The sequence below is a fragment of the Hydra vulgaris genome, chromosome 11 (genome assembly GCF_038396675.1).
Source record: "Hydra vulgaris chromosome 11, alternate assembly HydraT2T_AEP".
Taxonomy (NCBI): Eukaryota; Metazoa; Cnidaria; class Hydrozoa; order Anthoathecata; family Hydridae; genus Hydra; species Hydra vulgaris.
Genome location: NC_088930.1, coordinates 35,792,501 through 35,805,000, shown reverse-complemented (window position 1 = coordinate 35,805,000; position 12,500 = coordinate 35,792,501).

Here is a 12,500-nt window from a genome sequence, read left to right as displayed (position 1 = left end):
CAATATGTGCTTTCCATGTGATGCTTTTATCAAGAAAAACACCCAAAAATTTTTTGACATAGTGTCTTTTTATCTCAATATCATCAATAATAATTTTAGGCAAATTTAGGGGTAAATAAGCTTTTTTAGGGACAGGATGGAACAGAATCCATTTTGTTTTGTTACTGTTTAGAGTTAGTTTATTGCATTTGAACCACTTGGATATATTTTTAAGTTGCTCGTTCATGCTAGAGAAGAGTTTGTAAATATCATTATTGGAAAGAAATAAGTTGGTGTCATCAGCAAACATGATACTCATTAAATTTGAGACTTTATTTAGGTCGTTTATATAAATCAAGAACAACAGTGGTCCCAAAATGGAACCTTGGGGAACACCACATGAAATATTTAGAAACCCATTAGAATAATTATTATTACTAAAAACAAACTGTTTACGGTTTGATAAATAACTTCTGAACCATTTTATGACTTTGTAATTTAATCCATAGTATTTCAGTTTTTGTATCAAAATTTGATGATCGACGGTATCGAATTCTTTCGATGAAAACATCTAAAAAGGTCAATGAAAACACCTAAAGTATATTTAGAGTTTTCAAAAGAACTAGAAATTTCACGTACAAATTGGATAATTGCATGTTCCGTAGAATTGTTTATTTTAAAACCAAATTGGTTGACGTATAACAAATTATTAGAAATAAAATAATTGTATTGTCTATTGTACATTATGCGTTCTAGTATTTTTGAAAATGTGCAGAGGACGGAAATAGGACGATAATTATTGATATTTTTTTGATCTCCCTTTTTTAAGATAGGGGTAACTTTTGCAATTTTTAATCGGTTAGGAAATACTCCTTGATGGATAGACGCTCCATATACTTTAAAAAGAATATCTTTTAATTGTTCAAAACATTCTATAACTATATTACCGCTTATGTCATCTGCTCCGCTTGCTTTGTTTTTTTGAAGTGATTTGAATGCTCTTTCAAATTCTTGAAAAGATAGTTTTGAATATAATTCGTTGGAACCATTGCAATTATCCATCTGTACTAGAAAATCGTTAAATTTCGCTTTGGTAAAAGGAATTTTATTTGCTAGTTTAGGACCGATGTCAATAAAAAATTTGTTAAAGTCATGAGCTATATCTCTTGGATCATATATACGTTTGTTATCAACAATAATCAATTTCTTTTGTCAACCACTAATTTTGTTTATTACTTGCCCAATGCGTCTTGAGTTATTTTTGAATTTATCTAGGAGTTTTGACTAGTAATTTTTTTCAAGTTTTTACGAACTTTTTCAAATAGATATTTGTAATCTTTATATATTTTCTCAATTGAAGATGATTTTGTTTTGAGATATTTTATATACAGCTTCTGTTTCATCTTGGATGATTTTTTAAATCCTTTTGTTACCCAAGGATTGTTTATATTTTTTGGAGTTATTGTTCTTTCAATAGGGAAGTTTGCATCATATACGGAGTAAAAGGTTTTAAAAAAATTATCGTAAATTTTGTCTGCATTGTCATTGAAGTTAATATGCTTCCAGTGCAATAACGATAATTGGTTTTTAAACTGGTTTATATTAGTATGGTTAAAAGTAGTAACCAGACTAGTCTATGGTTACTACTATAGTCACAGACATAGACAATTCTGTATGTTGTAATGGACACAACAAATGTTTAATTTTTTCTCCTTGTTGTGTCTATCAAATTTTTGATGGTGTCCTAAGATTGCTCAGTTAATAAATAATTTTCACTTCATAAGTCTACAAAGCATAATTTTTTGTCCATTTGGTGTCTATGATTTTGTCTAAATTTACTTGATTTCATAAAACCAGAAATCTTTCATTACCGTATTATTTGAAGATTGTTATGTAGTAAATTTATAATATTAAAAAAATATTGAAATGACATCAAAACTCCAAATGACGATCATTGCCCATGATTAATTATTTTTTAAAACTTGCGTACATATTCATCAATAAAAAAACATTTTTCTTTTTCACTATTATTTTATTCACAAACCTAAATAAATTTTGACACCTATTGGAATCTTCTACTTACTAATCCACATTTTATATAGGACAACTCCTTGATCACATATTTTTAAAATAATTTTATTGAAGGTGATAAAGATTTTAGTGACTAAGGAAAATTTTTTAAATGATAAACTTACCTTCAACTTTTTTGAAGTAATCCCAAACTGGAGAGGGCATTTTAAAAATAAATTTTCACGCACATTCACTGAGAATCGAAAAACAACTGAACTGAGTAATTAATGAACTTCAATTGAGCACAAAATAGTCCATTTTGAGGTTTTTAAATAGACATTAACTTTTTAATCAACAGCACACGCTGGACAAAAAATTAAAAAATGAACTTCTGTTAGAAAAATTGTATTTTTAATTTTGTGCTCGTTTTCAGTTTTTGAAACGATGCTGCAGTGAAAATTTAATTACTCGTTATAAGTCCAAATTATATATTAAATAGATCTTCTATACCTCATTAAAAAATCGAGATTGTTCATTTAGTGTCCGTTTTTAAAATGATTGTCTAGAAAGACAAACATTTTTTATAGACAATTCATTTTTGATAGTTGTAATTAAAATTGTTGCAATTAGTGCTTTGTCGAAGTCTATTTTTGTCCTTTTATAATAAGGCCATTAGAGATTGTCTGGTTGCTAGTTAAAAGTGCGTGTTTTAATTTTGATTGATTGATTTTTATTTTCATATTTTGAGTTAAGTGTAAAAAATATTGGAAAATGGTCGGTAATATCAGATTTTGGGATACCCGTTTAAATATCATTGTTGAATATATCTGTTGTAATGATATTATCAATCAAAGATGCCGAGTTTTTTGTAACTCTGGTCGGCCTATTTATTAAAGGAATTGCACCCGTTTCAAAAAAGTTTTTAATTTTGTTATCTTCATTTTACAGAAGACAATTCATATTTAGGTCCCCAATAATGAAGCTCTTTTTTTTTCTTTAATACCTTTTCTAAAAATACTTTGTTCATAAAAAATGCTCAAGTTCTCGCTCACACCGTCAGGTGGTCGATAACAACAGCTTAATAAAATGTTTTGTGATTGATTGTTTATAATTTCTATAGTTAAAATTTCTTTATCGCCATCAGAAGTACTTAAATCATTCCTAACGTAATAAAAAATATTTTCATTCACATAAATAAGGATTCCTCCGCCGTTTATTTACTTGTCTTTTGAGCGAAATTAATTTAAAATGTGGAATATTAAAATTAGAATTACTATATAAGTCATTCGAAATCCACGTTTCAGTTAAACAAACTATATTAAAACGATTTTTTGTTTCATCTAACAAGTTAAGAAGTTTTTCAAAATTTTTGTTAAGACTTCGAATATTTACGTGTAGAATTCTAATTTTATTTAAATTTTTGTCATAAACATTTTTAAAAAGAAACCCTTCTTATTCGCACGGATAGTGATATAAGCAATCCGAGCAATTTTTTATATTAGGGTTTATATTTTCATTAGAATTCAATTCAGTAATGTTAAATCTTATAAATTCAAAATCACTTATTCCAGCCATTGTTATTATTTTTATTAATTTATCAGATCATTCATTTTAGAAAAGTTTCTTTTTAAAATTTAGTGTAAGGGATAGGGTTTCTAAATTCTCTGCATAAAATTCTATCATATTTAATAATAGCATACTTACCTTCACCGCGCAATCGTTTGACCTCTTCCCATAATTTTTTGCGACTCTCGATCGTTTCCTTCGCGAAATCTTCGTTGATAAACACACCAGTACCTTTCAAGTTTTTAACGGCGTTTAGAATTCTGTTCTTGTCCTGATAGTTAAAGAGCTTCAGAACCATTATTCTGGGTATTTTGCTATCTCTTGTTTTTCCTACTCTATGTGCTCTTTCCACAACTACTTCGCTGTTTATTTTAAGTTGGTTTTTAAAAATATCTTTTACTGTACCTTCACAATCAGTTCAGGTTTTTCATTCGGTTTTTCTTCTACTCCATCTATTCAGAGGTTATTTCGTCTAGATCTATTTTTCAACCGACTATTAAGTCGATTGTTTTTTTGCTCAAAATGTTCAACTCGTTATCATAGCATTTCTTAATTTGTTTTATCTTTTCTATTAGGTTTGTTTCTTGAAAGTTTAATGCAGTTTTAACATCGCTTAAGTCTTTTTGAATATTCATCACATTGGATTTATTGTTATTTACATAAATTTCGATTTTTTCAATTCTTTTGGTTAATATTTTTAAGTTTGCACTCATTATCGACGCAAGGCTCTTTTCTTGTGCCTTTAACAACTTTTCTGTTTCTTGCAGCATACATATTTTTTGTTCCTCCAATTTCTTGATAATTAACTTTTCTATATTTTTAAACGAATTTTCCATATTTGTAAAATATTTTATAATTTAACACGCTGTAAAAAAAACGTGTCTGTTCATTTCAACACGCTGCTTTTTTCACCTTTTTTTGCTATTTACCGCCAGCGCACGAATAAGCGCTGGCCAGACAGTCATTATTTGATTGGCGTGTGCGATTTCAGAAAATATTTGTTTTTTGTACTTCCTAATATTGGAAAAAGAACTTCTTAAATAAAGAAAAAAGTTTGTTTCAATTAAAAAAAACGCTTGAAAATTATTAGTAAGCGCTAAAAAAAGCGCTGACCAAAGTATTGGCGGGCATGTGGGCAAGCGGAAAACTGTATATATATATATATATATATATACATATACATATATATATATATATATATATATATATATATATATATATATATATATATATATATATATATATATATATATATATATATATATATATATATATATATATATATATATATATATATACATAATTAGGAAATATGAAGTGGTGGTATGGTTTTTCAATGATTTCAAAAAACTATCCTGTCAAGTCGATTTTATATCAGGAAAAATATAAAATAGTCGCGATGGTTTTCACAGGGATGTCATCCTGTTACTTTGAAGAAGTAACAGGATGACATCCCACCTCATCCTGTCTCACTTCGAGCAGTATATATATATATATATATATATATATATATATATATATATATATATATATATATATATATATATATATATATATATATATATATATAAGATGTTATATAAATATATATATATAAATATATATATATATATATATATATATATATATATATATATATATATATATTTATATAAATAGTGCCGTGTCCAGACGTAATTCCATACAGTTTTGGCAGTATGGGCGCCCAAACTCATCCGCCCAAACTAAAAATTCGATGAATTCCAAAATTAATAATAAAAAGAAATACAAATGCAAAAAAAAAAAATATTTAATATTTATATATATTAAAAATTATTATTATAATATTTATAAATATTAAAAATATTTATTTCAAAACCTTTTTTTTTATCCAAAGCGGTTATGAGATAAATTATAGTTATTGCAAGAGAAGTATAGGAAGAAAGATTTTCAAACACCACTCCTCCATTCTGCCGCAATCACTTCATATGTAAAACGGTATCGCCCATTACATTACTGGATACGGCCTTGATATATATATATATATATTTATATATTGATATATATATATATATATATATATATATATATATATATATATATATATATATATACATATATATATATATATATATATATATATATATATATATATATATATATATATATATATATATATATATATATATATATATATATATATATATATATATATATATATATATATATATATATATATATATATATATAGGGTACCTATATATATTTATATATAGGTACCCTTATAAAAATTGCAAACTTTTATTTTTTAAATCAAACTAGTTCAATTGTATTGAGATTATTAAATGATAAACTTTGATACCAAATTTATAATCCTAGCAGGGGCAGATCTAGGGGTATCCTGTGTTGCCCAGGATTCACCCATAATATTCTAAGAAAATATAAAAAACTCCATTTCATAATATAAAAAATATTAAACGTAAATTTATAGCATATTAATATGTATATATGAGTTCTTTAAAAAAATAAATATTGCCTTTATAGAAAAACCTACACGGCTTTAACAATGTTTAAAAGACTTCGCTCTCCTCTGTGATGTTTCAAATTACCGCTATTAATCAGGATTCTTTTTTTAAAGTAAACGGAATCGAAAGAACCCTTTTAATCAATCGTTATTGCAATGTATTTATTTTGGTTGCCGTGATTAAGGCCAAAAAAATCCCTATTGTTTTAGGATTCATTTGACCTGAATTTCCGATAGACAACAAAAAAAATTTGAATCATTTTATCAAAAGGGTTCTCTCGGTTCCGTTTATATATAAAAATGAATCCTTAATTATTCCAATAATGCCTTAATTATTTGTATAAACTTTATACGAATAATTAAAGCTTTTCAATAAAGCTTTAATAATAAAGCTTTATAATAAAGCTTTATAATAAAGCTTTATAATAAAGCTTTATAATAAAGCTTTATAATAAAGCTTTATAATAAAGCTTTATAATAAAGCTTTATAATAAAGCTTTATAATAAAGCTTTATAATAAAGCTTTATAATAAAGCTTTATAATAAAGCTTTATAATAAAGCTTTATAATAAAGCTTTATAATAAAGCTTTATGATAAAGCTTTATAATAAAGCTTTATGATAAAGCTTTATAATAAAGCTTTATAATAAAGCTTTATAATAAAGCTTTATAATAAAGCTTTATAATAAAGCTTTGTAATAAAGCTTTATAATAAAGCTTTAAGTATTCGAAGAAGTTGAAGTTTTATCAAAAAATAGTTTAAAGTAATTTTTAATGCAAATTTTATTTTTGTTTGCAATTATGGATTTGTTGCTACCCAATGCCATTAAAGCCAAACATTTGCTTAAAATTACCACTTACAAAGTAAAGCTTCGTAATAATCTTAGAGATTTAAATTCAAATTTTCCTGCTGTAAATAAAGACCTTCTTTCTTTAACTTTAAACTTCTGAAATGGAAGCTTTTATTCCGATGCAAAAAGAAAATCAAGACTATATTGTTTTAAAGTATGAGTTTAAACGCGTTTTCTATGTTCTATTTTGTTTATAAAACAATAATTCTTGACAAATAACCTTAACTTAAATATGTTTTTTTTAGTTATATTTAGTTTATATATGTTAGAATTTTACAGGTCAATGGAAAATAGTAACTGTCTTTACAACTCTGCTGATTTATTAATTATAAAAAAAAGTTTTGCCAAGTGTTCTATCGCATTCTTCTGTTACCACTAAGGTTCTTAATTTATCTTGTCAACCTCCTAAAAATCTATTTTCAAATAAAAAAATCATTTGTTTAATCTCACATAAAGTTTTGCATAGATAATGAAACTAAAATTATAAATGTAAATATTGATATTACTCCTAATCCAATCTTACTTAATTGTATTCCTTGTGCATCAGATCAGTCTTCAAGCCTTCCTTTTTATGATGTTTCTACTTACTATGAGCGCGGTAGACATCTATCTGCTGGCAAAGATGATTCAATGTTATTAGATCTAGTTAATAAAATATTTATTCCTAACTTGTCTTTTGTTTTTCCTGTTTCTGGTGAAACAAAAAACGATCATTTTTACATAAATGGCTGCTTGAATATTCCTGGTTAGCTTACTCGCAGATTTAAGATGGAGCATACTGTCTTCCATGTACACTGTTGGGTAGCAGAATTCCAAACAATACAAAATTAATCAACTTTATTCAAAAACCTTTTAAAATATGGGGTAATGCAACTCGTGCTTAAATGGATCACAATAATAATTGTCAACTTCATCAAATGTTAATGCATTGTCTTAACATGCTGCAACCTAGATCTAATTCAAAAAAAAAAATCTGATTGAAGTTGACATTGATAATCTAAAAAAAAAACTTATTATAAGTAATCGAAATAAATTAATTCCAGTTATAAAGACAATTATTTTTCTTGGCCGCAACGGTATTGCTTTTTGAGGTCATTGTGATTACAGTAAGTATCATCCAGAGATCGAAGAAACATGTAAAGACAACATTGGTATAGGTAACTTTGTAGAGCTTTTAAATTTTTGTATTGAAGCAGGTGATAATGTTCTTGAGCACTATATTCGTTCTGCTCCTAAAAATGCAACTTATATATCTAAAACTGCACAAAACGAACTTATTGAATGCTGTGGAAAAACAATCGAAGAAGTTCTAATTAAGAAAATTAAAAAGTCAGGTTATTTTTCTATCTTGTGTGATGGAGCTTCTGATTGTTTTAATGTTGAACAGCTATCTCTAGTTATAAGAGACATTGATTGCGATCATGTTATTTGTAAAGACTTCCTACGGTTTATTGAATGTAAATCTGGTACAACTGGTCTTAGTCTTGCGCAAAACATAATTTCTGCAATTGATGATCTTTGTCTTGATATCCAAAAATGTAGAGGTCAAGGATATGATGGTGCTGGGGCAATGTCTGGTAAATTAAAAGGTATTTCATCTAGAATTAAACTTATCAATTCAAAGGCTATTTTTGTTCACTGTGCATGCCATTAACTTAATTTAGTTATTAGTAAATCATGCAATGTTCAGAATGTTAGAAATGCTCTTGATCAAATCAAAGACATATCATATTTTTTTAACTTACCACCTAAACGTGCCAGCTGTCTCAATAAATTCATTTTTCCTGGTCAAGCAAAATTAATTGATACATGTCGAACTAGATGGGTTCAGAAACTTAAAGGTCTGGATGTTTTTTTTGATAACTACATATCCGTTTTTCATTCAATGGAAGAAATGGCATACAATGAAGGTAAGAGTTATAGTATTGATACTTCTTCAAAAGCATCATGTTTTTTAAATCTTATGACAAGTTTTTCTTTTATTGTGAGCTTAGTTTTAACAAAACAAGTAATGGACTATTTCTACGCCATCACTGTTGTTCTCCAAACTAAATCATTTGATATACCGCAACAGTGTAATAAAATAAATTGTTTGAAAACTCAAGTTTTAGATTTAAAAAAAATATTGATGTCTATCATAATGAATGGTACTTAATTGCTCTTGACCTAGCTAAGACTCTTGATGTTTCAGAAGTTAAACCAAGGCTCTGTGGCAGACAAGTTTATAGAGATAATTATCCCTCTGACACAGTTTTAGATTATTTCAAATATTCCATCACATCTTCTCTTTAGATCATTTAATTAATGAATTTGAATTGAATGAAGATAGAGGTTTATCTGGTATTCCTGCAACTGTTGTAGAAAAAATTAGAGAAGAATGTTTTTGGAAGTCAGATTTTACGGAATTTTTGCATTTTTATATATCGGATATGCCTCATCCTACATCAATTCATGCTGAATTAGATTTGTGGGAAACATTTTGGAACGATCAATCTGTGATTCTATCCAAAGTCTATTGATATGAGGGGTTTCCCAAACATTAGGGAAGGTTTTTTAATAATGGGAACAATTCCAATTACTACATGTGAATGCGAGAGGAGTATTTCTGTTATATGCAGACTGAAAACTTATATGCGAAGCCACATGACAGAGTCAAGATTTAATTCTTTAGCTCTGATGTCTATTCATCAAGAAATAATTCCTGATGTAGAAAGAGTTTTAAATAATTTTTCTGTTTTAGGGGAACGACGCTTAGAGTTGGTTTTTACCTAATATTAATTTATTAATTTCTTTTTTGTTTATTGACTATATTCGTGTATTTTATTTTATATTTAAGTTTATCTTATATTTAGTGAAAATTAGAAAAACCACCATAAAAAATTAAAAAAAAAACCTATTAAAAAAAATTTGGCCTAATTGCCTATCAAGAAAAGGAAAGCATCCAGAAATGGAGGACTAACCTAAGGCAACAATATTAATACTTTACATAAACTGCCAATCAAGAAAAGGAAAGTATCCAGAAATGGAGGACTAACCTAAGGCAACTATATTAATATTTTACATTAACTGCCTATCAAGAAAAGGAAAGAATCCAGAAATGGAGGACTAACCTTAGGCCACATGATAGTTTACAGATGGAGTGCAAAATCCTATGGCTTACCTTCTCATTGGTTCTTTTCGTTAAATAGGTTAGACAAGTAAAAAATGTCTAATTTATGAACAGAATAGCCAAGGCAACATTTTTATTAGTTTTGTTTTATATGGGGAATTGAGAACAATGCCAAGTAATAATAAAGTACTGATGCCGCTTTGATGACGAATTGCCAAATATAGTCGGCAATATGTTTTTGCAACCTTCCCACCTCTCCCTCTCTAGCCCGGGGGAGGGGTTTACAAAAAAATATCGCCGACTATATTTTGGCAACTCGAAAAAAACAGGCAACACCCACAAAAATCCTGCATCCGCCCCTGCCTAGGTCAACTAGAAAAAAAGGATATGCAACTTAAAGGCTAGATAAAATATAGTCGACATTTATAAAAAGATGCACAATGAAATGATTTTAATACTTGGACTTGAAACAATATTGCATAAAATACACAATGTACTGTCACTTATGTAATAATAAATTTTATTATATTTCGCTTTGTATTAATTTATAAAATAAAAAAATAAAAGTTTAAATAAACTGGGGCACATTTTATAGCAGATAGAAATGATTTTAAGCCAAGAATATAGGTGCTAGCGAAAGCAACTAATTTGTGGTTATTAGCTAGCAGCTTTGAGCAAACAATTTTAGAAATGAAGGAGATGTTTAAATATTGATTATTATATACCAAAGGAAAGATCTGTAAATAATCTGTACAAGGATGTTGTTTTTTTTCTAAGCATTTATAATGTAAGATAAAGAAAAAAGCAATTAAAATTAAGTGATTTGTCCTTATTTGGCAGCAACTATTCGTAATTTTTTTAAATATGTTCGCAATGTTTAAATATCGATTATTATATATCAAATGAAAGTACTATAAATAATCTATTTGAGCATGTTAATTTACTATGTAAGCATTTGTGTTTAAAAAAACAACTATTTTTACCAGGTGTGTTTAATAAGAAAAGTAAATATATTTTTTACAATAACAGCACTTTTAACAAGTTTAAGCCTGTTTTATACATAAAAAAAAAAAAAATTGTACTGTACATAGTTTTAATAACTTTTTAAAGCTCTTTCCATCATGTATATATATATATACATACACACACACACATATATATACACATATATTATTGATAAAAAAAAAAGTAATATAAACGTGCTACTATAAATCTTATTTCTTTTTCACATAATTAACAAAAGATGAAAAATACAAATAACATAAATTTAAATATCATTATTTATCTAAGCAGTGAAAATCTTAAAATCAAAAAGATATGCCTATTTAATATCTAAAATAGTAATATAGCAACTATATACACCAGTATCTAGACTAGATACTGGTGTTTATAGTTACTATATACATATATTATATATGTATATAGTAACTATATACACCAGTATCTTGTCTAGATATATTATTATAGTGTGTATATAGTATATATTATATACTATATACACACTATAATATATATACTATATACACACTATAATATTAATTAATAGAAAGAACTGAAGTGTTTTTTGTCACTTCACACAGTATAACTGGTACTGATTTGAGTAAGTTTACTAATTTTTTTTTATTTCATATTGGATTTATTTTATATTAGATATATATTTTATGTATTTGACAAGGAAAACTGACTGTATTTTGTTGACACGAAAGTGATCAACAAATTTCAGTCAGTAATTTGTTGATCACTTAAAATATTTTGTGCATTCTAGTCTAGATTCTTTGTCAAATTAAAAATAATGGATGTAAATAAATATTGTTTAATATTTTTGATAAACGACTTATGTATATAAACATAAAAAGATATGGATTTCAATAAATCTGTAGTTTAAATAAAATCTTTGATTAGAAAAGATCACAATTTGTAAGATTCTTTTACATTTTTTTATTATTCAGTTGAAACAATAGTAATATTACTGGTAATATGTTTAATGATAATAGTGAAATTGAAGTCGATAATAATAGGCTCTAAGTTGTTATTAATGTAAATGCTAATAGGCAACTTGAAAATTGTTGTTGTCAAGTGAAAGAGATAGATCTAGGCAAGATGAAATTAATCGTTGTTCAAATATAAGAAATGCTGCTCAGCGAGCAGAAAACTTACTTGCCAGAATTCAGTGTCAAACGGTGTTAATGTCTGTTAATTTGATTTTACTTTAGACCATTTAGAACAAAGTAAAGTATGAATTTTACTATTTATAATAACAATTAATGACAGTTTTAAATTTAAATGATTTTAAATTTTTTTATAATTTCAAACGCAACTATGTTCTTTTCTTTTTTTTTAGTTACCTTTGTCATCACTTGATTAGTTTGCTTACTGTTGAAACATCGTTTTAATTTTGTAAATTTAATATGATGTGAAATTTACTCTATAAACAATAAATAGTAGTAACGTAACAAAACCAGTTACTACTATTTATTGCGTG